This window comes from Eublepharis macularius, chromosome 8, assembly GCF_028583425.1.
Source record: "Eublepharis macularius isolate TG4126 chromosome 8, MPM_Emac_v1.0, whole genome shotgun sequence".
Classification (NCBI taxonomy): Eukaryota; Metazoa; Chordata; class Lepidosauria; order Squamata; family Eublepharidae; genus Eublepharis; species Eublepharis macularius.
The window spans coordinates 51,982,588-52,007,237 of record NC_072797.1 but is presented as its reverse complement, the minus strand read 5'-3'; positions in this window follow the sequence as shown (position 1 = coordinate 52,007,237).

Sequence of the window (24,650 nt, the reverse complement as noted above, 5' to 3'; positions counted from 1 at the left end):
CCTGAGATCGGTGCAGGGTAAGGAACATATAGTCAGGGAAAAGATTCAGAAAGAATGTGCTGAGGGTAGGGTTTTGGGGCCGTTTGTGACCCCCCCCGACCCCCAACTTCAGGGTTTCCCCTTTGGGGGTGGTGCCGAAGAAGGCGGATGGTGAGTTCCGCCTTATTCATCACCTGTCTTACCCCAAAGGGGAGTCGGTTAATGACGCCATTCCGGGGCATCTATGCTCAGTAAAGTATACTTCCTTTGACCAAGCGGTCAAGGTGGTGCATAAGTGTGGGGTGGGCGCTGAGCTGGCGAAGTGCGACATTAAGTCGGCATTTCGTCTTCTCCCCATCCACCCCGGGGATTTTGAGCTTTTGGGGTTTGCCTTTGAATACAGGTATTATATGGACCATGCCCTGCCGATGGGCTGCTCCGTTTCTTGTGCGGCCTTCGAGCACTTCAGCTCCTTTCTTGAATGGGAGTTCAGGCGACGAGCAGCTTGTAGTGACTCCGCCCACTATTTAGATGATTTTTTATTCATTGGGCGGGCACAATCATCTCAGTGTGCCAGGCTTTTGGCCATTTTTATCGAGCTGGCTGAGGAGCTGGGTGTACCGTTGGCTCACGAGAAGACGGAGGGGCCTTCCACGGTTCTTACCTTCTTAGGAATTGAGTTGGATACAGTTCAGCAATCCATGAGATTGCCTGGGGACAAGGTTCAAGACCTTAGAGTCCGTCTTCGGGAATTCTTGGGTAAACGGAAGGCATCCCTGGTCGAGCTGCAGCAGCTCGTGGGGCACCTTAATTTCGCGTGTAAGGCAGTGGCTCCAGGAAGGCCCTTTTTGCGTCGATTGTGTGACGCCATGGCCCAATTACGCGCCCCACATCACCGTTTGCGAGTGACGAGAGGTATGCGTGCAGATGTAGAGGTGTGGACTGAGTTTTTAGACGGGTTTAATGGCATTACGCTTTGGCGGGATGAATTGCTGCTCGAGGCGGAGTTACAAGTGACATCTGATGCCTCAGGTTCCACTGGCTTCGGAGTCTATTTCCGACGGCATTGGTGTGCAGAGCAGTGGCCGCCAAACTGGCTGGCATCTGACTTAGTTAGGGACTTGACTTTTCTGGAATTTTTCCCTTTGTTGGTGGCAGTTCGTTTATGGGGTGGGGAATGTCAGACTGTGGCTAAATAATGTCCTTCTCACAGGTTCCCCTTTACAAGCAAACAAGAGTCCATTGTTTGAATAAGGAAACTTTACTGTAGAAATGGTTCATTATAGTCCACTGTCCTGAGTAGGAGACTCAGGATGGTACAAGATCATTGTTACCAATGAAGAGCAAAGCATGAGGTACAGAGTAACAGTTCCCAGCTGCACCAGCCTCCCCCCATAGTTCTCAAAACAACTTCTTTCAGTCTCAGGAAAGTTGTTCTCCCTCAAGGCCAATCCTTGGTGGAACGGTGTTAGACATAACAATCTCGCATGGTGAGAAGTCGGCCTGGGAATCGGTGCACCTGTGGGGAAAACACTTAAGCACTAGAAGCATTAGAAAATGGAGTCAGTACAGTTTACATATACACTGGACCTGACATTCTGCCCCCCTTAAAACAAATTCCCCCCCGGTTTGTATGGGTAGTGAGTATGAAAAGCTTTAGTTAATCTAGGAGCATGAACATGTACAGAGTTCACCCACTCATCATAACCAGAATCAAAGTCCTTCCACCTAATGAGGTAAAAAAGCTGGTTACGTTTGAATTTAGAGTCCAGAATTTGTTGTACCTCATAGTGTATTTGGTCATCTATTAGAGTTGGGATGGGTGGAGCTTTGACGTGCCATTTGTCATCAGTTGGGGCTCTTTTCAAGAGACTGATGTGGAATGTATCATGAACATGGCGCAAATTTTTGGGTAAATTTACGGCGACAGTCACTTTGTTGATTACTTTGCGCACAGGAAAAGGTCCGAGGAACTTCAATGCTAGTTTGCGGCTGGTTTGGGCCAGTTTCAAATTTTTGGTAGAAATGTAGACATGATCTCCAGGATGTAAATCCCAATCGGCCGCACGATGGCGATCTGCGTATTTTTTGTAATCCTGCTTGGCTTTCTCGAGGTGTTGTTTTATAAGAGTCCATTGGTGAGCGGCCTCCCCCCACCATGAGGATACATCCGGCGAACTAGGGGAATGAAGAGGGGGAGCGTCCAGCGGGAAAGGGTTGAAGTGAGTTCCATATACAACCTTGAAAGGAGCCTCCCCAGTGGAAGCATGTACACTGTTGTTGTATGAGAACTCAGCTAGAGGGAGAAGGTCCACCCAGTTATCTTGTTGGAAATTAATGTAGCAACGAAGGAACTGCTCTAAGATTTGATTAGTTTTTTCGGATTGTCCGTCGGTTTGTGGGTGGTGGCTTGAGCTGATTCCTTGTTCAATATTCAACATTTGTAAAAGCTCCCGCCAGAAGTTGGCAACGAACTGTCCGCCGCGATCCGAAATCACCTTGGACGGAAAAGAATGTAATTTTACGATGTGTTTCAAGAATAAATCCGCCAATTTTCGAGCAGTGGGCACAGCAGTACATGGAATAAAATGCGCTTGTTTGGAGAACAGATCTACCACTACTAAAATGCAATTATGTCCTTTTGAATTGGGTAAATCAGTGATAAAGTCCATAGATATTATTTCCCAAGGTCGGTTAGGTGTTTCTAATGGTTGCAGGCGACCCGGAGGTTTCCCTTTCCGAGTTTTGGCGCTGAGGCAAATGGGGCAGGAACCAACATATTGAGAAATGTCTTTGCGCATGCCCGGCCACCAGAATTGCCGTTGTATTAAATGTAACGTTTTTAGGTATCCATAATGACCGGCCGTGGGGGCATCGTGACATCGCTGCAAGACCTCCCGCCGGAGGCTGTCTGGGACATAAAATTTGGTTCCGGCTAGCCAATCCCCCTGTGGGGATTGAATCAGTTTAGTTTTGGGTGCTTTACCCCCCTCCTTTTCCACTTCAGCTTTAAGTTTCGTTTTCCATTCTTGGCTGTGCGGGAGGGGCTGGCTTGCTCGGCTGCGGGTAGTCACCACGCCTCCCAATTGCGTAGGTGAGAAGACTGTGTCTATTGTCTCCTCCCTTTTGCTTTTGTGTTGGGGCATGCGCGATAGTGCGTCTGCGAGAAAGTTAGTTTTGCCCGGGAGGTAATTTAAAGTGAAATTAAATTTGGAAAAGAATTCTGCCCATCGCAATTGTTTGGCATTTAGTCTGCGCGGGCTTCGAAGGGCCTCCAGATTTTTATGATCAGTCCAAACTTCGAAAGGGTGCCTCGCCCCTTCTAGCCAATGCCGCCAGTTAGTGAGGGCTGCTTTGACAGCGAAGGCTTCCTTCTCCCATACATTCCAATTCCTCTCAGCCTCAGAGAACTTCCTTGATAGGAATGCACAAGGCCGCAGCCTTTCATCCTCCCCCTTCTGCAATAATACCGCTCCAATGGCTGTATCGCTGGCATCGACCTGCACTACGAAAGGACAGTTTTCGTCGGGGTGGGAGAGGACGGGTTCTGTAATGAACTGCCCTTTTAGGCATTCAAAGGCCGTTTGGCAATCGGATGTCCATTGTATTCTGGAGGAGGGTTTCTTTGCCTGGTCCCCTTTATTCTTGGTTTTTAATAGTTCTGTTAGGGGGAGCGTGATTTGCGCGAAATTTGCAATAAAGTCTCTGTAAAAGTTGGCAAAACCCAGGAAGGACTGTAATTCTTTACGGGTGGTGGGAGTTTGCCATTCTTGGATCACTTGTATTTTAGATGGATCCATCTTCAAACCCTCTGAGGAAATACAGTAACCAAGGTAGGTGAGCTCGGTTTTATGGAATTCACATTTGGACAACTTGATGGGCAGTTTATTTTTCATTAATGTAGCCAGAACTTTTTGGACTAGTTGGATGTGGTCTTCCTCAGTGTCTGAGTAAATTAACACATCATCAAGGTACACCACAACTCCTTTATAGAGGAATTCATGTAAGACTTCATTTATCATGGACATGAAAACGGAAGGGCCTCCCGCCAAACCAAACGGCATAACTAAATACTCGAACTGTCCGAGGGGCGTATTAAACGCTGTCTTCCATTCATCCCCTGCCTTTATACGAACGTGGAAGTAAGCATCTTTCAAATCTAATTTCGTAAAGATCTTACCTTGGGCCACGACGTTGAGGAGGTCTCGGATGAGCGGGATGGGATAGGCGTTGTTGGTTGACACAGCGTTAAGTCCTCTAAAGTCCGTGCATAGCCGGAGTCCCCCATCTTTTTTCTTCACGAAGAGGACTGGAGCCGCATGGGGACTATTGGCTGGGCGGATGAATCCCCTTTGGAGATTGGTGTCGATGAATTTCCTGAGCTCTTCCCGTTCACGGGGATTCATAGGGTAGAGTCGGCCTTTGGGCAGTGAGGCCCCGGGTAATATCTCGACTGCGCAGTCGGTTCTTCTGTGCGGGGGTAAGGTATTGGCTTCTTCTTCGGAGAAAGCGTTCAAGAAAGGCCAATAATATTCGGGTATTTGTTTTATGTCCTCCCGGGTGAGAAGAGCCTTTTCGGTGTGGGAGGGATCACTGCCCCAATTTTGGTCCCATCGATGGGTTTTACAGTTGGCGTGATTGAAGGTGATGCACCCTTCTGCCCAGTTTATGTGGGGGTTGTGATCACAAAGCCACTTGCTGCCTAGAATTAACGGGTATTTGGCAGTAGAGCTGATGACGAAAGATCTTTTCTCCCAGCGTTGGCCCATGCCCGTGACCACTGGAATTGTTTCTGTGGTAACAGGGTTAGTGCCATCCATTTGTTCAAAAATCACCGGGTTTTGCAATTCGCGGACTGGTAAAACCAGTCCATTGACTAGGGCTGGGGCGATGATGTCTCTCGAACAGCCCGAGTCGATGAGAGCTTGTACACGGATGTGCATCTTCCTCTCCGGGTTAAGCAAAGTTACAGGCATGAATAATATGGACCCAGGCGGCCGGTCCTGCGTAGGGACTGGTTTGGGGTGGATCTGTCGTTTGGGCCCTTTTACGACAGATCCATTTCGTTTCCCGACTGAGGGCTTTCTGGATTTCCCTCTACATTTGGGGAAGCGGGGTCGTATTCCATGATTTCTTCCGCCTCTAACCCCCTGTCTGAGGCAGGTCGTAGGGGAGCGCCGCGGCCTCTGCCCGTTCTGGGAGCCGGTGTCGGGCGTTGGAATGGAGGAAATGGGGTAGGGGTTGGACGCCGTAGTTGGAGTGGAGGTCTTTGCACAGGCCGGTAGGGGCATTGTGCTGCAAAGTGACCGGCTTGTCCACATTGCAAACACAACCCTTGCTGCCATCTAGCATCTCTCGCTCCGCGAGTTGCGTACCCAACACCCCGTCCTCCCTTCTGTAGAGTCAAAGGGCGTCTTTGTCCCGTTTGTTGTTGTTGTTCAACCAAGCGGACTTCCAAAATGCGATTTTCAACTTCGCACGCGAGTTGGATCCAGCCCAATAGAGTAGGAGGGTTGTCCTGCATAAGGGCTCTATCTAGAAGTCTCGGGTTCAGCCCTTGCTTGAACAGAATAATTTTGGTGGATTCCTCACACCTAGGGCATTTAGCAGCTAGTTGTCGGAATTTCGTAACATAGTCTCTTGCCGACATGCTGCCTTGTCTAATGGCTTGCAATTCTGTTCGGGTCCTAGTTTCCTCTAAGGGGTCTTCATATTGTGCTCGAATAGCATCCACCAACCCCTGGAGAGTATTAAGTTCCGGGGCCCCAATATTGTATAGTCCTACATACCAGTCTGCTGCTTTGCCTTGTAAACGAGAACCGAGATGCTCAATTTGGCTGGCCTCGGAACCAAAGAGGTGTCCCCACCGGTTGAAGAATTGTACTACCTGCAGTAAGAAAAATCCCAGTTTGGAGGGATCCCCGTCAAAAGTAGCTTCTAGTTTCACCCAGCCCATGGGGAGGTCTTGTCTCGGAGCTGGTGCTGGGTAAAAGTCCATTGGAACCATCAATGGCCCTTGCGGCACGAGGAGGGGTTGTTGGGGCCATGGTTGTGGCAGCGGTGCTGGCTGTGCTGGCGGCGGTAGCCCCGGCTGGGCTGGTGGCGGCGGCACCGGCTGTGCTGGCGGCGGTAACACCGGCTGGGCTGGCGGCGGTGGTCTTGGTTGGGTTGGTGGCGGTAGTAACGGCTGGGCTGGAGGCGGCAACCGCGGCCGGGCTGGTGGTGGCAACACCGGAGGCGTCGGCAGTAGCGGTTGAGGTGGAGGTGGCCGTAGAGGTTGGGCCATGATCGGCCGCTGAGGGGCGGGTCGGCGGGGTCGTAGTGGTAAAGGCCCCACCGGTTGATTGGGAGGTGGTAATATTGGTTGGTCTAGAGGCAAACGTACCGGTTGCTGTAGAGGTATTAGTTGCGGTCGAAGCGGGAGGGGCCGCAGCGGCGAAGGCCTGATGGGTGCTGGGCCGCGCGGGCTTGCCCCTCCCGGCGTCGTTACTCTGGGAAGCAAGGGCTGTTCCCGTGGCACTGGTAGATCTTCCCTTGGGATTTGCTGAATGGGAACAACTTCTGGCGGTTGGCGTGGCGATCCCTCCCTTGGAGGAGCCGGAGGCTCTTCTAACTGATCCGGCCGGACCGTTATTGGGGAAGCTGGAGGGGGTATCACCGGCGACGTGGTCGGACAGGTTGGCCCTTCCTCAACGTCTCTAGGCACCTCAGCTGGAGTATCTCCGGGAGGTGGATCTCCGTCCGGTCTAGGGGGTTCCGTTGGAGCTTCTCCAGGCACCTCAACTGGAGTATCCCCGGGAGGCGGAACTTCATCCAGTCTAGGGAGTTCCGAGGGAGTTTTTCCCGGTTCTCCAGGATAGGTTCCTCCTCTCCTTTCAATCTGGGAGGGTCGATAGGGTCCTCGCCAGTGAGGCGGGATCCTTCTTCACTTTCAGCAGGGTAACTTGAGTGCGGCGGCTGCCACGGGACGATATCCCTCATATGGGGAATAACGCTTTGTAGTGTTGCTATTTGTACGGCCATCTCTTCAGGTGATGGTCTCTCGCCTGCTACCATCACCGAGAGCAGATGTATGGCATGAGCTAGGCTGTCCTCCATGTCGATCAATCTAGCTTCCAGCTGTTGGACTCGACTTGGACCCGATTGTCCCATCGTAGCACCTCCTGCGGCGGCGGCTACCGGGGAAAACGGCCCCCAGGGTGGAGGGTCTCCCTGATCGTCTTGCGATCTCGCTGCTAGAATTCCTTTGGCTAGGCCCGTCACTGCCGAAATGCCGGAATCTACAGCCAGGGTGCGATTTTGCATCTGCACCCAACTTGATTCAGGAACCTCCTGTGGCTCCTTCCACTGGGCAAGTTCCGAATAATCCCAACTTAGGACGCCGCGGCGGGACGTATCCCATTCCGGGTGCTCGGTCGTTCTATTCCAAAACAGCCACGGTTGGCTGCTGTCAAATTCAGGGACTGTCTCTAGGCTCCGGCGCCCGTCCATGGATAATTGTTGGTGCACCCCACTGGCCCTACGCTCCCTCGTTTCTCGGGGTCTGGGTCCCCACTCCGACGGTGTGGGTAACGAGAACAAGGGGAGGGTGGTGGCCGTCGGCCTTTCCCCTCCACGGCCGAGATCGATGAGAGGCGGGGTAGTAGTCGAAGCTCCGTTCCCCGCTGGTACAGGCTCCTGGGGTTGCACTGGTTGTTCGTCGGGAGGTGCATACGGATCAAACAAAGGATCCCTGTCCGGGACTGCCTTGGATTCCGCTGGGCCCGACTCAGGCATGATTGGTAACAAAATGTCAGACTGTGGCTAAATAATGTCCTTCTCACAGGTTCCCCTTTACAAGCAAACAAGAGTCCATTGTTTGAATAAGGAAACTTTACTGTAGAAATGGTTCATTATAGTCCACTGTCCTGAGTAGGAGACTCAGGATGGTACAAGATCATTGTTACCAATGAAGAGCAAAGCATGAGGTACAGAGTAACAGTTCCCAGCTGCACCAGCCTCCCCCCATAGTTCTCAAAACAACTTCTTTCAGTCTCAGGAAAGTTGCTCTCCCTCAAGGCCAATCCTTGGTGGAACGGTGTTAGACATAACAATCTCGCATGGTGAGAAGTCGGCCTGGGAATCGGTGCACCTGTGGGGAAAACACTTAAGCACTAGAAGCATTAGAAAATGGAGTCAGTACAGTTTACATATACACTGGACCTGACAGGGAATTGGCCAACCACTCTGTCCACTTTTGGTGTGACAACTTGGCAGTGGTGCATGTGGTCAATTCCTTGACGTCCAAGTCCCCTAGGGTTATGCGATTGGTTAGGGAATTTACGCTGTTGTGCCTGAAAAATAATATATTGTTCAAGGCCAGACACGTTCCTGGCATTAGCAATGGTGTGGCGGACGCTTTGTCTCGCCAACAGATGGAGCGTTTCTGGCAACTTGCACCGGAGGCGGACCCACTTCCGGCGGCGATGCCCCCAGACCTTTGGCTGCTTGGGAAGCCGAAGCGTGTCGTGCCATCCAGCTAGCCATTGCACCCAGCACGAGGAGGGCGTATTGGAGAGCGGTAGGCCAGTTGGAGGAGTTCAGGAAGGGGGCTGGGATTGGTCGGTGTTGGCCTGTCCCTGTCGAGCATGTTCTGCGGTTTTGTGTTTGGCAGAAGGGCCGCGGGTTGGCTGTGAAATCAATTAAGGGGCAACTTGCCGCCCTCGCCTTTGTTAGCAAGGCCAGGGGATTGCCTGAGGCCACGGGCGATTTCCGGGTGCGGAAGATGCTCGAGGGATGGTCTAGGGAGAGCGTGGTCCGTCAGGATCCACGAGAGCCGATTTCACCTTCTGTTCTTCGAGGCCTTGGTGCAGTTTGGAAAGTAGTTTGCAAGTCGGGCTATGAAGCCAGGCTCTTTCATGCGGCTGCTTTAACTGCTTTTTTTGGAGCTCTCCGGGTGGGGGAGCTTGTGGTTGCTTCAGTCAGGGACGCTTCTGGTCGGGCCCTTATGGCAAGTGACCTAACTTTTGTCGGTGAGGCAGTGGTGTTGAGGATTCGTTGGTCTAAGACTGACCAGATGCACAGAGGGTCGAGCATTACGTTGGGGGCCTGCTCTGACTTGGAATTATGCCCGGTCAGGGCATTGAGGAGGTACTGGCGAGTGCGGGGTGCTGAGGAGGGATGCCTCTTTTGGCACCTGGATGGTTCCCCGTTGACCCGTTACCAGTTTTGGGCCGTGACTAAGTGGGCTCTGGCTGAGTTGGGGTTGCAGGGAGTGAGTTTTGGGACGCATTCCTTTCGGATAGGGGCTGCTTCAACGGCCGCTGCCATGGGCTATTCTGGACAAGTTATCCAGAGGGTAGGAAGGTGGCGGTCTTCAGCCTTTCGCACTTATGTGCGCCCCCTCTCTAGATTTTGAAAGTACTAATTTGTGTTTTCCTTAGGTCCAGCGTCACGGGTAGGACGGCAACGCATCCTGATATGTGGGCACAGCTATGTCTTCTGGGCAGCCCATCAAGCACGCAGGACGCCAGTCGGGTCCCAGCTTGGCCTTAGTGATCGGGCTGTGATCGAATGGCAGGGTCGTCGTGGCCTACGGTGGCTGGGCCTGTTGCCATTGTTGTTCGGAGTGGGGCAGGGTCTGCCGCCCCACATCCTTGTTATTCATTTGGGGGGGAATGACCTCGGCTTTCAGCAGGGTAAGGCACTTTCTTCCCAGGCGCTGTCTGACATGCGCCTCATTGCAGCTAGATGGCCGGGAGTGCTGATCATGTGGTCGGCCATGATCCCTCGTCGGACTTGGAGGGAGGCTGAGAATCGTTCAGCCGTTGAGAGGGCGAGGATGAAGGCCAATCGGGCCATCCAGAAAGGATTGGGGGAGGGGTTGGGCGTTTATCTGCCTCACCCCAGGATCAGGGCCGAATTCCCCACCCTCTACCGGGGTGATGGGGTGCACTTGTCCCAAGCAGGCAATCAGATATTTATAGATGACTTGCGGCAAGGACTTAGGTTGGCACTCGGCCATCGGTGGGGCGCCAGGACCTAAGCAGAGGCTTGGTTCTGGCATTGGCGGATTTGAGTAGGAGTAGGGTGTGGGTCGGTGAGCACCCTTGGCGCTTCCCTATTGTGGGAATAGGGGCCTGCCTAAAGGTCTGGTACTGCTGTGACGGCTGCCAGATGCAGAGGCAGGTTGCCTTCGGGAACCCCAGCCTGCGAGTCCTTCCCTCACTGCTATACGGCTGAGGTGTTCAGGGGCTCAAAGGGGGGTGACCAAAATTGCCTGGCCGGCTGGGTCCGCCCCATCCTAACGGATGGGTCCCACCTGGGGCTTCGGGGCTCGCCCAGACAGGTCAAGGCGGTGGTCCATGGGGACACCGTGGCTTGACCTGTACCGCTGTTAGGTCCTTGCCGCTGTTTGGTTTGCTTGCTTGTACATAGTTAATAAAGTGGCCCTTAGATCCAACTTGGTGTCTGTCTCTTATTCTGACTGGGGTGTCAATGCGGCCCCTTCCTGGCACGCAGCTACGCTGCTCAGCCAGGGGCCATTGATTGACGCTCCGGAGGGGAGACGACACCATCCCCCTCAATCCTTATAAGGTATGCTGGGAGGGCGGAGCAAGCGCTCGTTGCGCAGCTCTGCCCTTCCCAGCTCAGTTCGGTGCAGTCGCTCGGCCCACCCGCCTCTCCCTATATTGGTGCAGGATTAGCCGGTCGCTCGTTGGGGGCCAGGTAGGAATTTTTCTCCTCCATTTCCGAATTGGCCGGGGAAATGGGGTTTTTTCGCCTACCTTGCACCAATGTTGGGGATTGAGGTGATTGGCTGAGGGTGGTGCTTGTTAGGAAGTTTTGGCGGATTTGAGTAGGAGTAGGGTGTGGGTCGGTGAGCACCCTTGGCGCTTCCCTATTGTGGGAATAGGGGCCTGCCTAAAGGTCTGGTACTGCTGTGACGGCTGCCAGATTCAGAGGCAGGTTGCCTTCGGGAACCCCAGCCTGCGAGTCCTTCCCTCACTGCTATACGGCTGAGGTGTTCAGAGGCTCAAAGGGGGGTGACCAAAATTGCCTGGCCAGCTGGGTCCGCCCCATCCTAACGGATGGGTCCCACCTGGGGCTTCGGGGCTCGCCCAGAAAGGTCAAGGCGGTGGTCCATGGGGACACCGTGGCTTGACCTGTACCGCTGTTAGGTCCTTGCCGCTGTTTGGTTTGCTTGCTTGTACATAGTTAATAAAGTGGCCCTTAGATCCAACTTGGTGTCTGTCTCTTATTCTGACTGGGGTGTCAATATCCCATATACAGGCTCGCTGAGCAGTGAAGTAATTATGTGTCTTCTTATTTGTTGCAGGTGCAGATCAAGGGACACACAGGTAGACAATCCCTGCCGCCCAACATTCAGGGCTGGCAACATGACTTGATGTTTCATATGATTACCTCCTCAGGGACGGATAATCCCAAGCACCTGAAGATATTAAAATGAATATTATAATAAATACAATAAATACATGTGTTTGAAAAATATTTGATCTGCACCTGCAATATCTCATTATCTCATTATCTCATTATCACAGGTAACTGATATCCTTTACAGAGGCGGGGTCAGGGGGAGTCCAGTGGCACCTGGCCTGGGCTTTCGGGGATCACAGTTCTCTTTGTCAGATGCATCTGGCAGGGAGGACTGTGGTTATCGAAGGCTTGTGCTGCAGTGGAATTGGTTGGTCTTGGAGGTGCTGCTGGACTCTTTTTGATTTTGCTACTACAGACTAACACGGCTAAGTCCTCTGAACCTTTACAGAGGCAAACTGATCTCCACATCAGAAGGAGCTGTTTGCATCTGCATATCAGAAGGAGATGTTTGCATCTACCCCGCCCCCCTCCTCCTCTATATCTGACCAGTTTCGCTTTTTGCCCTCCATGCATCTGACGAAGAGAACTGTGATTCTCGAAGGTATTTTGCTTTAGTTAGTGTCATACTCAGTAAAGAAAATCTAGCTCAAACAATATTTGGTGATTGCGAAATAAAATATATTCATGTTGGAAGGAGGATTACTAGGCATAGAAATATGCTGGCCCTTTGACCAGAAATATCATGGCTATTTCCAGTGGATCCATCCATGATATTAAAATAGTTCTGCAGTTCTGCAGATTGAGTAAATGGGATGGTGATTTTGCAAATAACAGAATGATTCCAGGTAGGTACAAAGTTCATGTGAGCAAGGCGGGAAAGTCTGTGTAGTTGGTTAAGCAGAGGCACAACAGTGCTCTAATGTGTATTTTTATTATGGTATAATTTTAAGGCCTATTGGCTGTTTTTTCCTCTTATTCCCTATCTAAAGACATAATCAGCAGATATCTCCACAGCAGTTAACCACCACATCATGTACAGAGAGGATTATGACTTCAGAAAAAGAATAAGCAGCAGGAATAGATGAAGTCCTAACAATAAACATTTCAAGTGATACAACTGAGCTTTCCCAGAAAAAGCCATACTTTTCTTTCAAAATAAAATGTAACCGTTTCTTCATTTGACTTCTTCACTAATCCTGTGCCCTTGTTTCTTCAAGAAAGCAGTTGCATAGAGGAAGGATTAGATTTTTTTTCAAACAGCTTACAGAAACAGTTCAATTTAACTATTTGTGTTATATTAAATGAGTCAGTATGTGTTTATTAGAACACTACTAACTTAAGCCCAAACTGTTGCTTCCGTTTGCTCACTCTTTTGAGATTCTAATCTACTCCAAAGAAAGGTTAGAAAGAACCACATAGATAAGACATAAGAATCCCTTTGTAGGGTTAACAAATGAGCTATAAATATACACCACAAGCCTTATATAAAGTTTACATGCAAAGGTTACCTGAGAGAAATTTCCTAGGAAAGAGAGAATTGCCTGCAGTACTGATAATGGCCCAGACTAACCTGATTTCTTCAGATCTGAAAAGTTAAGCAGGGTCAGTCCTGGTTAGTAATTGAATAGGAGACCAACAAGGAAGGCCAGGGTCACTATGCAAAGGCAGCAATGGCAAATCACTTCTGTTTGTCTCTTACCTTGAAAGCCCTACGGAGCCTTCATAAGTTGGCTGTGACTTAACCACACTTTACACACACACCACCTCTTAAGGTGGTTGTATCTGTGCAGAACCTAAACATGTACCCAAGCATGCTTGAGGAAGATGTCACTTTGTCAAGTCAAACAACAATCCATTGTGAAGTAAAATATTTATGACATCACCAGCACATGAACCAATCAACTTTCTTCCTTTACCCTCTCTTTTCTTGTCAAGAATTGTAAGTTGTTTTGTGTTGAAACTTGTAAGAATCTGTTACTGGAATTGGTCTCCTTGTGAATAAAAGAATTTGTGGGGGAATTAGCAAGCAAGGAAGACAGCTATGTGAGAGGTAACTATGGGGTCTTGTGCACCAATGTCTACGAGGAACCATTCCACTAGAGAACCCTTTCAATAAGCAGGCAGATATTCTATCAAAAAGGGTTTTTTATTTAAAATTTTACAGATCAATTGCACACAAAATACACAGCACACACATACAGAGCTAACTAGAAAAAAACAGGGAGGAAAGTTGGAGAGAGTTGCAGAGTTAGTTTTATAGTTACAAGGTCCAGAAGATTGAGAGTGTACAAGGGAGAGCAGCTTCAGTGACCAGTACTTCATGGCAAGAGGGAGAAGGGCTCAGACATGCCATCTGAGAGCATGTGGAGGGTCCAGAACACACACACACTGAGCACATGGCAGGACAGTCATATATACTGTGTAACATGCCCTGAGGCAGGACTGAGAGTTTCTGCCCTAAAACAATGCCTTAATGGTTCTTCCCAGGGTGGGACAAAGGACTAGGAAATTGTCTCCAGGGTGAGATAATAAGGCTGGTGAACTGTCCCCAAGGTGGGACAATGAACTAGGGAGGTTTGATTAGGTCTTCCTGGGAGGAACTATAGGTGTTAAAAGATTATTTGATGACCCACGATGGCTGGATGGGTGAAGCTACAATAGGAGAGTAGGTAAAGGGTAGAATTGGCAGGTGTGTGAATGGATTCATCCAAGTACCTCTGGAGATCTCCATTGTTCTATAGTTATGCACAAACTCCAGGGTGTGGGGCTAAGTTAGTCTTACTTCTCTTCTCACATTCCAGTACTTTTCCAGATATACAGAAAACAGCCATATGGTTTGATAAACAAATTAAGAGAAGCTCAAGGAACTGAAGCTCATCTAAGCCTTTGGGACCCTTAGATGGATATTTTTTCGTGCTTTTTGGAATATTCATTTTGCTAGAGCAAAGGGAACCATGCTTTCTCCCTCTCTTAGTTTACATGTTCAGAGGAGCCCCAGGACAGCAAGGCAAGGTTGTTTTTTTTTAATCTTTTATTTAATTTTGGTTGCAATATAAATATGACAAAAAGTGAACATGAACAGTAGAGGCAGGCATGGACCAGGGCTGGTTTCATGGACCACAGACAACGAACTTTTCACGGGCCTGTCCCAGTTCGTGGACCGGTTTGTTGGTTCATGGCCCGTCAATTTCGGGGGGGCTAGGACAGCCTTCTTTCACACTCAGAGATGCCAAACTCACAGGACGTCTTCAGCAGGCTCTCCTCCAGCCACCCTCCAAGTTTGGTGAAGATTGGATTTCAGACGTCTGAATTATATACACCCAAAGCAGCTTCCCCCAGGAAGGTTCCATTAGATATAATAGGAGCCACAAATACCAATTGACTTGCATTGGCTCCACTGTGATACACTGCAGCACCAAAAAGTTGCAATGAAAACATGGAATGGAGTTAGAGAATCTTCTTCTGAGAATGGAAAGTGCTCTGCAGAAGTGCTGTTCTCTGTTATTTCTGCACAAGCTTAGATTCACTACTCTGCTCTGGGTTTAGGATTGCCAGCCTCCAGGTGGTGACTGGAGATCTCCCTGAACTAATCTCTGGGCCACAGAGATCATTTCATCTGGAGAAAATGCTGCTTTGGAGGGAGATCTCTATGGTATTATACCCTGCTGAGGTTCCTCCCCTCCCCAAACCCTGCCTTCTTCAGGCTCCACCCACAAATTCTCCAGGAATTTCCTAACCTGGAGCTGGCAACCCTATCTGGGCCTGGAATGAAGGCCCTCAGAGTGGAATGACAGTCCCTGGGAGCTAAACTGCTCAGGAGCTGGAATGACTGCCACCAGAGTAGAATGACGGTCTCTGGGAACAGATCAAGGAGAGTTGGTAAAAGTCAGATCCAGATGATTTTAAACAGATCCTCATGAATTCATATGATTTTTATATTGAAACAGAACAAAAAGGCCATTATATTATAGATCATGTTCTAGTCTACAGGCAGCACCAAAACAATCATGCACCCACCAAGCCATGGGGCCACCATGGAGCAAAAACATGCTTCAAAAGCACGGATCCTCATGGATCATCTTGATTTTTACATGGGGCCACCCAAAATCCATGACACAATCCCATATCATGACTATAGCCACAAATCGCACCCAAAACACCATGCACTCACTGCTTCGTTGCACCACCACAGTGCAAAAACATGCTTGAAAACCACAGATCCTCATTGTCTAGTGGTAAGACATTCCCAAAGAGGGGGTCAGATCCTCCTGGAATGAACCCAGCTATGGACAACGAGTCCTTCTGCCGAGATGCAGCCAGAGCGTGGCAGGCACTGGTGGACTAGGGGACGGGAGGATCCATGGGGAAGGAGGTTAAAATTCCCCTTGTGGTGGGGTACATTCACTCTTGGCAAGGACAGGGGGTGGTCCAGATTCCTGACCCACCCGGGCACCTTCCCAGCTGGGACAAGTGCTCTAAATAATAATGATACTGTTAATAAATATAATGTATAAGAGTATTCTGTAAGTCCTCACAGGCTTAGCCCCTAAGTCTGGCTGTGGAACAGAAGCAGCCAGAATCTCAAGCAAAAGCTTCAAATTCCTCTCTCTGTGACTGAAAAATCCACCCTGCAGTTTCTCTGTGTCTTACTGCCTGCTGGAAACCGAAACCACTTGCCTGAGAGGTGAGAGGGAATTTCCTCCTTCTGCTCTCATAGAGAAGAACAGGAGCTCTCTGTTTCACCACCAGAGAAGGTCTGTGGACATCCCCTCCATTGCCTAGGAAATTGATTGCTTGGTTTCACGGACCAATGGACCAGCCCAAAAATACTTGTGTCCAGGGCTTTTTTTCTGGAAAAAGAGGTGGTGGAACTCTCTATTATCACATGTGCGCACACGAAGCGCGCACATGCTCCCAGAAATACATGATGATATCACTCCTGGAAGTGATGACACTCCCAGAAGTGATGCCGCTTCCCAGAACCCAGCACAATGCATTACGACGAGATGTTAATAAGTTTGGAAAATTACAGTATTATGTTTCCTTTCTGTATCCTCTACAAAAAGTGAGATCTTCCATTCCCTTTTGCAAACATTTCATTTCTTTGGAATCATATTTTAAAATATGCAAGAAGGAGAGGGCCTCTAAAAATCCAAAACCCATCTCACAAATCTAAATTCTAACAGATTCCCTCTGCCAGCATAGAAAAAAGTTCCAAAATTCTTTCTCAAAATTCCACAGAGTCTGAAATTCCTAATCTAATGAATATTGAATTTTCAAATTTTCAAATTTTCAGGGAGGGTTTTGCTTTACTGGAGCAATTCAAAATTAGATACTCAACTTTAGCTGCATTAGATTTATATTTAGTTTAAAATGACTTTTTTTTTGGTGGCCTGCCAACTCTACCTTACCAATGGCTAAGCCACTGTGACACTGTGAAATGATCATAAATATTCCAGACAAACGATATTCATAAAAACTTCCTTAACACCCAATGTCCACTCCGATTTCAGTGATGTTAATCAGCTGAGGATGGGGAGAACCATTTGAGTTACAGCTATTAAGATGAATATATTGATGAAAGCCTTCTGTGACTTGGACACAGCTATCCATTCGTAACATAAAACTGGAATAACCATAACTGATATTTTAACTAATAAAAATAACCATAACTGATATATTTAACTAACACAGAACCAATCTGCATTCAAAAGCTGTGGGAACCATAACAATGTCAACTTCAGTCAACAAAAGAGTGAAAGCAACACACACACGCACAGCCCCACCCACCCCATGAAAAGAAAGCCAAATAAACTCAAAGCAACACACACATACATAGCCCCACTCCCAAAAAGAAAGCACAATGAACTCAAAGCAACACACATACACACACAGCCCCACCCACCCACTCCCCCAATGAAAATAAAACAGAATGAACTCAAAGCAGCACACACATACACAGAAACCCCTCAATGAAATGAAAGCAGAATGAACTCGAAGCAGCTTAATCTCCTCTGGAGAGCTGGCCCTAGCAGCTCTGCTTGCACTCTCTCTCTCACACACACACATACACTCACGAATGGAAAAAAAAGCAGAATGAACTCAAAGCAGCTAAACCTCCTCTGCAGAGCCAGAGCCAGCCCCAGCAGCTCTCTCTCTCTCTCTCTCTCTAACTCACAGAGAAATGGGGGGGAAAGCAGAATGAACTCAAAGCAGCTAAACCTCCTCTGCAGAGCCCGTGCCCCAGCTCGCTCTCTCACTCTCATTCATAGAGGAATGGGAAAAAGCAGAAAGAACTCAAAGCAGCTAAACCTCCTCTGCAGAGCTAGCACCAGGCCTGAGCAGTGTCTGCTTGCGTGCACGCTCTCTCTCTTACTCACGAATGAAAAAAAGCAGAATGAACTCAAAGCCACTTACCCTCCTCTGCAGAGCTCGTGCTGGGCCCCAGCTCTCTCTCCCTCTCTCTCTCTCTCTCTTTCTCTCACTCTCTCTCTCATACACACACAGAGGAATGGAAAAAAGCAGAATGAACTCAAAGCAGCTAAGCCTCCTCTGCAGAGCCTGCAGGGCCGAAGGAGGAAGGAATCACGTGGGCAGATTCTAGAGCTGCCGGAACAGTGTTCCGGAGCGTTCCCCCTCAAAAAAAGCCCTGCTTGTGTCCATGAAAAACGCCTGTGAATGCCAAACCATGCCGGTCTGTGTTGAATTTTGGTCCATTTTTGGGTCTGTGCCCACCTCTAATGAACAGTAACCTGGCAACAGCCTTTAAAACAATTCAGAGAGTATACATAATTATACAAAGGTGTTAAAGACTTTAAACATACTAGGCACATACAAGTTATAAAGAACACTAATAAACAGGAAAATCCAAGTTTCTTACGTATAACATGGAATCTCGTAATATTCTTGAGTGGAAATCCCCCTGTACATTGAGTCACTATTTGTTATGTATTCTAACACTGGGAACCATTGTTCCATAAAAACTTATTTATAATTGGGGTGTTCTGTCTGTGCTACCTGGTCAGAGATCTTCTCCATTATAAAGTAATCCCAAATCTTCTGGAGCCAGTGTGAAGTCTGGGGAGCTCTTTTTTCTGTCCAGCAAGCTGCTATAACTGTTTTGGCTACTGACAAAAGTGCGGCTATCAAAGCTTTGTCAGGATGAGGGATTGTGTTATCATGCCAAAGTTTTAGAAGAATAATTTCTGGTTTTAGCAGTATGGTTTAGTTTGTCATGTCTGTAATAATTTTTATTACTTTAAACCAAAATTTTTGAATTTCTTTACAATCCCACCAACAATGGACGAATGTACCCCTTTTGCCACATCCTTTCCAGCAGGTGGGGGAGAAATTGGGATTTATGTGATTTAAGTTAGATGGGGTAAGGTACCACCATGTTAGTATTTTTAATGTTTATAATTTGACATTAATGCTTTTGGTATTCATTATGGGAAATGGTTAGATTTCTTTCCAATCACTATCATTAAAGGTTGTGTAACAATCTTTTTTGGCAGGAGCTTTTATATGAGAGAAGACAGGAATTGCTACTTGCATTCAAGATACTATAAATTCTGGAGATTGTACCTTTTTTTCCCTCCTGCCTGTTGCTTTATTAGGTCTTCAAAAGCCATGTTGGATTGTTTTAGAAAATCTCTAGACATTTCTAAAAGATTCTTTAGTTGCAGGTATTCAAACCAGGGAATAGTAGTCTTTGCCTTTGCTTCTAAATTTACTTTTTCCATAAGTAGTTTATTCCTTGACACATCATAGAATCTGGTTATTCGCCCCACCTGGACGGCAGCACCGCAGCTTGGACAGGGGCCGCGTTTGCAGCCCTGGAAGAAGAAAAGGCAGTTGGGCATTTCCTAGGCATCCGAGGGCTTTGCTGGATGGGCGGAGCTAAAGGCATATTTGCCTGCTCTGCCCTTCCACAGCACACAGTTGTCTTTGTTGCTTGGGCCACCCACTCTCCCTATAGCAGTACAGGATTAGCCAGTTCCTGTTTATCAGGGCCAGGTAGGAATTTTTTCTCCTCTTCCAATTGGCATAAGGAGACATGTTTTTTGCCTACCTTATACTGCAGGATGGAGTCCTAGTAACTGGTATGGCGGAGCTGTAAATATTTTGGCCACTGGTAGGTTAGGATGGGAAAATGAGTGACCCCCTTGGCACATCCCCATTGGTGGGGAATTGGGGTCTGTCAGGAGTGACTGGTGGGCTCCACGGCAGCCAGTTGCGAGGGCAGACTGCCACGTAGCTCCCCTGTACAAGTAAGGCCCTTCTGCTGTACAGCAAGGTGCTGCAGGCTTGGAGGGGGGACCATTTGCCTGGCTGGTTGGGTACCAGCCATGCTTTGTATGTCTCACCAACGCGGCAGTGGGGGCTCGCCCAGACAGGTCAAGGTGGAGGTCATGGGTGACCCCAGGGCTTGACCTGTACCACTAGTTAGTTAGATCCCTTGCTGTATTGACAGTTTATGTTGAAATTAATAAAGTGGCCCAATTTTATGCCCAAGCTTTATGTCTGCCTTTTATTTCGACTGCGGGGGGGGGGGGGAGTTGCTTATTTTCCACCATTGAAATGACTCTTTGGCACTAGCCAGTTTAAACTATGTTTGGTTTGGAAAGGTTATAAATTTAGAATTATGTGGTACCAGTTTGTGTCCTTTTTAATTCCAAATTTATAAAGTTGATTTTAAGAAAGGTTATGTATGTCGTTTGATCTGTGTGGGGGTTTTACATATACACACTTGTAAATTGTTGCAAGCTGTGTATGATTGATCAATATTCTTCCAGTCTACTGCTTGAATTTGGTTTAACATTATAATTATATTCCTTTAGTTGTGTTGCTTCATAATAAAGCTTCAGGTCTGGGAGATTCAGACCTCCATGCTTAGGTTTATTAACATGTTGGACGCTATCCTGGGTTTTTTGTTGTTCCAGATAAATTTTAAGATCTTATTCTGCCAATTTTTGAACTCTTTGTCTGGGATGCTGATTTGAATTGATCTAAAATAAAATAAAAATTTTGGAAATATCATAGATTTCATCAGGTCTAGTCTTTCCAACAAGTTGACATCAATGTCTTTCCATTGGTTGAATAGACTTGTTAGAGATTGGGCTAAGTCACTGTGGTTAATTTTTAGTAGGTCCCTAAGATTTAAGGGGATTTTTACCCCCAAATAATTTAGATATTCTGTGACCCATTTGAAGGGGTATATTTTCCTAATTATTTTCTCCTGGCAGGGAGTTAATTTGATAGGCCTCACATTTTGAGTAGTTTGTTACCAATCCTGCTATGCAGCCAAACTCCTCTAATGCTTTTTCTAGACCTAGAAAAGAGTGTATAGGGTCAGAAAGGAATAGAACCATGTCTTCTGTGAATAGAAACAGTTTATACTCCTGATGTTCAATATTTATACCTTTGATTTCTAGTTGTTGTCTAATTTTAACTGCTAATGGGTCAATGGTTATGGCAAAGAGTAGAAGAGATAAAGGGCAACCCTGACGAGTGCCTCGGTATAAGTCTATGATGATTGATTTCAGTTTGTTGACTTTTAGTTGAGTTTTTGGTTTAGCATATAATGATTGAAGTAAGAAATCATGGTCCAAGCCACATGTATTCCAGCATGAGTGTACGTACTGGATTTCTAAACTATCTAATGCTTTGTTAATATCCAGTGTTCGAATGAGAGCTTTTTTATGTTTCAGTTTGCAGTGATTAATGATGTTTACTGTTCTGCAAATGTTGTCTGTGAGTTGTCTTTTGGGCATAAAGCCTGTTTGATCAGAGTGGATATGACTTGTTATAAAAGTGTTTAGTCTAGATGCTAATACAGAGGTGTAAATCTTTGTGTCTTGATTAAGAAGAGTGATGGGTCTGTAAGAAGAGGGATTGGATGGGTAACAAGGCAAGGTTGTTACTGGAATGGGTCTCCTTGTGAGTAGGGGGATTAGCAGCAAAGAGAAGGCTATATGAGAGGGGTAACAAGCAGGATACTCACCAATTTTTACGGGGTCTCCTCTCTAAGGAAACTGATGAGACAGGTTCTTCAGAAACAAAAGTAATTTTTATTTAAAAGGGGAAAACTCACACACACAAGAAGTAACTCACAAGCACACAAGGTTCCTAGAAAAGTAGTGGTGAAATTAAATAGATTTAAGGGATTTTTGGGTGACAATTACCTATCCAGGATATGAGGCAGTCCACGGAGCATGAGGGCTTCAAATAGCCAGCATTCTCAACCAGGAGAGGCTCAGAGAAGAGGACTCTGAGGGTACAGTGCTCAGATCCGAAAAAGCATACACAATTTGAGGGGGGCAATGCCCGGGTTCTTATAAGGCAAATCTAGCTGTGAGGCTGGAGAGTACTTTAACTGTTAAATCAAAAGAACTTAAAGGTCACCTTCTGGGAATGTCAAAGCTTTGATTATCTTTGATTGGTGCTACTGGAGTGTGACAAAGAAAGCAGATTGGTTACTCCTGGTGCCTCACAAAAAAACAGCAATTAATTAAATATTCCTGGAGCTCAGCTAATGAATTTAGTCTTGATTAGATGTTCCCAGGAAGAGTTACTAACTTATCAGAGCTGATTAATCGCCCTCAATTGCAGGGTAGGATTGTAATCAATGGGAAGAGAGGAGTTTGGAATGGTCAGGGTGATGACTCACAAGCACCTTTATTGGCAAGATAGCACATTCCACAGCGTAGGGAGGCAGGAACCAATCATATCCAATCACTTGGCATTGCATACACCTTCCATGCATGACTCATTCTCCCAGGCAGGATCCGACAACGCTTTGCTCAGCCAGCTGGCTTGCTATTGCAAATTAAGGCACATCAGATTCAAGGGGCTTATGATTTTTATATCATAAGCAGCTCTTTAAATGGCAGAGGCCGAGTTGACTGCTCACAAGGTCACTCAATAGAAATGTTTCCTCCACGACTCTGATACAACTTTCTGTAATATGCTGTCTGTTCAGTGGGCCCCATGCTCAGCAGGTCCCGGGTCTGAGAATATTGCAGACCATGAATTTGAGTCAATTTTGAAAATAAGACTCTATTTGTTGGACTCAGCTTTTATTCCCAGTATGTTTTGAGTTATGTGTTCCATCTAACTCAGAAGTGGCAGGGCTGAATGAAATTAATGATGAGGGAGGAAAGAAGGACTAGAAAGCAGTTAACAAAACCTGTGATGGGGTAGGAAATGAGTCCAGCAGAGTATGTGGAGTGAGTTTAGGGTTGTCAATTACTAGGTGGGCCCCAGAGATCCCTTGGAATTAAAAGTGATCTCTAGACAACATAGATCACTTCCCCTTAAGAAAAGGGCTGCTTTGGATGGTGGACTGTACGGCATTATACCCTGCTGAAGTCCCTCCCCTCTCCAAACCCCACCATCCTTAAAGGCTTCACCCCCAAATCTCCAGGAATTTCCCAATCCAGAGCTGGCAGCTTTATGTGAGTTTGAAATCAGCAGTTACAACCCACTGAGTCCCAGCAATCCCTGAGATGCAGAATCGGGGGAAATCAGGAGTTGACTGTGGGAATAAGAAAATGGCGGACATCAGAGATGAAGACAGTAGCATCAGTCATTTCAGGCCACATTTTGATATATTTTTCTAGAATACTTCTGATAACAGCTGAGGAGACATTTCAGCTAAAATTAAGTGTAAGGAATTAATCTCCACATGAGAGAATGGATAGAATAGTTGTATGGATTTCCTCTAGAGAGTTTATGACCAATGATGAAATGCAAAGTTGCAAGCTGTGCTACTGGCAAACCAATGCAAAGTTGTGAGCTGTGCTAGTGGCAAACCTTACAAAGGATGTATGTACCTACCAGCAATTGAGTGAGGCTATCTATTTTGACAGGTAATTTTGCCATTTGACTAGTTTTGCTGCCTGAGTTACAATAACACACATTCTCTCCATACTAACAATTCACATTATTAGTTATTCTCTGTTCTGGGGGAAAAGGGGGGAGACCCCTCCCCCCCTCTCTTTTTTTGGCACAGCACAATTTGTCAGCAACTCTGGCTAGGGAAGAATATAACCCAAGAACATTCACCAGAGTACCAGAAATTCCACTGAAAAAAATCTAACTTCCAGAAAAACAAATCTGGCTACATATGAACTGAATGTCAGTCAGACTAATACCTGGTTGCCTGACAGTCTTCATGGAAAAGCCACCTGGGGCAAGAAACTCACTTTTCCATCCTATGAGTAGGTTAGGAGTAACTTAGGGAGTCCTGAACTATTCCAAACTCTGTAACCAGTAAACTAGCATTTTCACTGCTAATGGGCAGATGGGCTGGGAGTACAATAAGCAGAGCAAGTTTACCTCCTGCCAGCACATCCTTTCTCTATCATGCTTTTTCTTTTTATACTCCACAGACCATACTGCTGCACTATTTATTTCAACTTGCTTTTCCAAAAAGAAGAGGCAAGAGGAGGGATAGATTGTATTGAAAACTGATTATTATGGTTGCCTTCTAATTATTACCTGGCCTTCTCATCTGCCCATGTTACCAAAGTTTAGAATCCAAATCCAAATGAAATGTCTTTTTAAAATCTGTCTCCAAGAAGTAAACAAAACAATACAGATTTCTTTGTGGTCATTTATTGTTGACAAAACTACAATGAGATTCTTCCTACCATATTCCAAGGTAAGAAAAATATGGACTCGTTTACAGACTCCTGCACACACTCAATAGGGTTGTCAACTCTGGGTTGGGAAATTCCTGGAGATTTGGGATGGGTATAATGGCCACTCTTTGCAGCCATGAACAGACAACTAGGCAGGTAGTTTGAGGGGAGACCCTGGTATATTGGCAGGTAGGCAAGGGGTCAAAATGGACAGCTAATCGGGTAGACAAAGGGAGGAAATCATAGTCATTGTAAGATGGGACAAAGTAGGAAGGGCTGAGATTTTCTTTCCCCCATGTAGTAAAAGAGACTTCATCGGCTCTCAGGTAAGTGAAATATTATGAGTAAAAGCTGGAAATGTTTGACTGTGGTTGTTGAAAAGAAAGTTAAAATTTTGTGATCCTTCAGGAATATACTATTGAATTTATTTATTTAATTTAATAGTCACATTTGATTTATATACAGGACAATGTAACACCTATTCAGAGCAGTTTACAAAGTGTTATTATTATCCCCTCATGACAATTACTGCATGAGAAGGCTGAGGCTGAGAGAGCTCTGGAAGAACTGTGACTGACCCAAGGTCACCCAGCTGGCTTCAAGCAGAGGAGCAGGGAATCAAACCTGCATCTCCAGATTAGAGTCCAGCTGGTCTTAACCACTACAGCAAACTGGCTTTCTAATATTTATATCTCTCCTTATTTCTTTGGA